Here is a 4,171-nt window from a genome sequence, read left to right as displayed (position 1 = left end):
ATCCGAGGTGCCCAGCTGAAAAGTGAAACCCTGAGACTTGGCTACTGTTCTGTTTGGTGCTGAGATGGAGTCGGAGCACATCCCCTCCCCAGATGGCCCTAGATCCTCCTGCTAAGTCAGGGTCAACTCTGAGGAAAGGGGCGATCAGACCCATCGAGGTTTGTCTCAGCCCCTCTTCATCTGTAGCGTGGGGCTAGAGGAAGTTAAAACCAGCCCCCAGCTCCCAAAGCCTGTCATTTCTGGAATTTTATAGTTGCTACAAAGCTGCCAGTTTTCAGAGGCATTAAGGGGAGTCCAGGAGGCTCCGGGCCTGTCTTGGCAAACTCAGTTGCGTTTTCAAGGTCACGGCCCTGAAGGGCCCGTCTCCCTGAAACAGAGCGTTGGGCTCCTTTTCAAAGCGTCTCCCGTGGCACTCTGTCTCCTCGCCCCCTTTCTTCTTGGGGAAGTAGGACAATAAGAGCTTTTGTCCAAGGGCATTGTGGTCCAGGCCTTGGTGAAAGACAACACCCAGCTCCGCCTGGGCGGGCTGAGGAGGGAGAAACAGGATCGGGAGAGAAAGGCTGTCCGGGAGGAAGACACAGCGCTGTGAACACACCCGTTTTCCTCCAAGTGAGTTTTGAGTGGTCCATTCAGAAGCCCACCGGGATGTATTTTTTAATAGGCTACGTTGAGAAAAAAGAAAAGTCACGCCGGCTTTGTAAAGAAACGACAAAAAAGGGTGGTCGTTTGCGAGCCCTGCTTGTTCTGCAGGAAGTGGTGTTGGCTCAGGACTAGATCGGTAGGACAGAGAGTGTCCAGAAACAGACGCCTGTGCAGCTGGAAGAAGACACAGGTGATCAAGTCAGTGGCCAAAGGGTTCACTAGTCAGGGAAACGTGTTGGGATGGTTGGCTACCGATTTGCATATCATATGTGAAAAAAAGCAAAGCACAAAGCTATCACCCTGGCTGATAGCCGGCGCTCAGTGGTTAGAGCGCCGGCCCTCAAATCGAAGGGTGGAGGGTTCATTCTGGTCAAGGGCATGTACCTGAGTTGCAGGTTCCCCGCCCCAGTTGGGGTACGTGCAGGAGGCAACCAATTGATGTGGCTCTCTCACATGGAGGTTTCTCTCTCTCCTCTCTCCCTCCCACTCTCTCTAAAATCAATGGAAAAAAATATCCTCCAGTGAGGATTAAAAAAAAAAAATCAAAGCTGTAAAAGAATTTGGAAGAGGAAAACAGGAGACTCTTTATTCCTTTGGGGTAGAGATGATTCTGCTACAAAAGACACATAAAAGAAAAGACTGATAAACTTGAGATTACCTTGAACTCCTTCCCCTTAAGTACAGTACCTTATTGGGTCCTTAAACTCTAGAAGAATGGTATGACTACTATAACCATTTTATACACGGGGCACTAGGGCCTAGGGTCATTTGCATGAGGTCTGTTAAAAAATAAACAGAGGCCTCATAAAAATGCTAAGTTTACTTGAGCAAACGTCCATTTGAATTGGGAAGCATCCAGTCTGGCAGATAGAAAGGAGCTTCAAGGAGCCGCACAAGAGGAAAGACGGTTACAGGCGGAAGGGAGCAGGAATGAGGAAGTTGTAACAGGCAAAACAAAATGGGGTGATTCTTGCCATTTACTTTCTCCGGGGGGACGGCAGGGATCACTCAGGCAGATTACCTAACCAGTGGGGTCAGGTGGCTCCTGACGGACCGGTTGAAGCTCATTCAGCCTTTGAATGAGTGATCTTTTCCGTCTTTCCGGGGGATTCTGAGCAGGCAAGGAGACACGCATCTCCACCAAGTCTGCCATCTCAATGTGGCCCTCCAACCTGCCTCATCGCAAGAGTATTTATGGATGCTGGACACCGAGGATAGCTGAAAAAAAAATGGTCTCTGGCCCAGCCGGTGTGGCTCAGTGATTGAGCATTCACCCCTGAACCAGGAGGTCATGGTTGGATTCCTGATCAGAGCACATGCCTGGTTTCAGGCTCCATCCCCAGTAGGGAGCCTCAGGAAGCAGCTGATCAATGATTCTCTCTCATCATTGATGTTTCTATCTCTCTCTCCCTCTCTCTGAAATCAATTTTTAAAAAAGAAAAGAAAAGGTCTCTGTCCTTCACGGAGCTCATGGACTTGTGGGAGGGTGAAACCACCACAGAACAACCAGAGTGACATGCTTGATACTTTAGTGCTGGAAGACTTATAGACCATGGCTCACAGGCTCCCTGTTTTAGAGATGGGGGACTGAGGCCCAGGGATGGAGGGGGACACATAAAAGCTCTGGTAGCTTTAAGAAGGAAGAAACCCTACCAGATTGGGGGATCAGGAGGAGGCACATAAAATGGGCTTGGGGCCCTGGCCAGTGTGGCAAAGTGGTAGAGTGTCGCCCATGGACCAAAGGGTTGCGTAACGGGTCCAATTCCCAGTCAAGGGCAGGTACCTGGGTTGCAGGTGTGTTCCCCTGCTCCAGTCAGGGCACTTGTGGGAAGCAACCAATCGATTTCTCTCTCACATTGATGTTTCTCTCCCCCTCCCCCTCCCCTTCCCTCTCCTTCCCTCCCCTAACCCCTTCTTCCCTCCCCTTTCTCTAAAGCAGCGGTTCTCAACTTGTGGGTCGAGACCCCTTCACAGGGGTCGCCTAAGACCATCGGAAAACACATATATAATTACATATTGTTTTGTGAGTAATCACTATGCTTTAATTATGTTCAATTTTGTAACAATGAAATTGGGGGTCACCACAACTTGAGGAACTGTATTAAAGGGTCGTGGTATTAGGAAGGTTGAGAATACAGTCTAAAGGGATATTTATTTTATTTTTTTTAAATATATTTTTATTGATTCTAGAGAGGAAGGAAGAGGGAAAGAGAGATAGAAACATCAACAATGAGGGAATCATTGATCGGCTGCCTCCTGCACGCCCCCTACTGGGGATTGAGCCCACAACCCAGGCATGTGCCCTTGGCTGGAGTCGAACCTGGGACCCTTCAGTCCATAGGCCGACGATCTATCCGCTGAGCCAAACCAGCTAGGGCTAAAGGGATATTTATTCAATGGAAAAAATATCCTTCGGTGAGGAACTATAAATAGCCACCCCAGCAGTAAAAGGAGAGGGAAAAATCACCTCCTTCATTCCAGATGGCATCCTTCTATTAATGCAGGCTGGGATCAATCACTGCTTCACACTGAAGAGTCACATCAGATCTGCAGGGGGATGTTTTTTCCCATCCAATGCTGCTTGGCTTTGTCTCCCTCCTCCCTTCCATGTCAGGGATGCAGACATTAGATAGTTTTCCCTCTCCACATCTGTCCCAAGCACAGTGAGGCTTTCAGGGGCGTGGAGATGAGCAAGACGAGGCCTGGGACCCCCTCCACCTTTGTTGATTGGTCATGCCTTGCCTTCCAGAGTCAAAATGATTCAAGGGAGACAGCTGAGACCGGAAGCAAGTTTTTCTCCTAGCATGGATGGCCCAAACCAGGGCTAGATTAATACTTTGGGGGCCAAAACAAGCCCAATTGTCTCTTCACACAGTTGGAGTGTTTCCACTGGGTGGACAAATAGGCATGTGATTTACTAGAAAGCAGAAATGTTGCCTATAATGTGTGTGTACATGTAAGTATCAATAGCACAACCGGCCCACTGCCGAAGAGCAGCCCTGCAATGCACTCAGGCCACAGGGCTGCCAGACACTGTGAGGTTTCCAGAACCTTGGCTCTCAAATCAGAGAACGTTTGCATGTGACCCTCAAATTCTGGTACAATCTGACCATTTCACAGACGAGAATACTGAGGTGAACCGCGTCCAGCACGGCCAGGGGTGAACCTGAGGAGGGGCGGTGAAGGATTAAAGACGACAGACAAGAGAATACAGTTGGGACCAGGTGGATCACTGCCTGGATGAGGAAACAGTGACCCAGCCTGTAAGCCCAAGCTTTATTTTGTAGTCAGGTCACACAAAGCAAAGCAAGGGGAGTGGTCCACATGTTCACAATGTTATTTCGAGTTTCAAATCTATTTTGCTCCTCAAGCCTTATTTTGGCAGCACTTGCTGCACCTCCCACAGCCCATTAGCTACCTAGGAAGGAACTAGGGAGGACTACAAGATCAAGCTTCATTATTCCAGGAGGGCTCTGCCCTCCAAGCTGGGACTTGTTTGTGGCCCTGCCACAGGTCAGTCCGAGGCTTG

The sequence above is a fragment of the Myotis brandtii genome, unplaced genomic scaffold (assembly GCF_000412655.1).
Source record: "Myotis brandtii unplaced genomic scaffold, ASM41265v1 scaffold721, whole genome shotgun sequence".
NCBI classification, from domain to species: domain Eukaryota; kingdom Metazoa; phylum Chordata; class Mammalia; order Chiroptera; family Vespertilionidae; genus Myotis; species Myotis brandtii.
Note: the sequence above shows the minus strand (reverse complement) of the source record.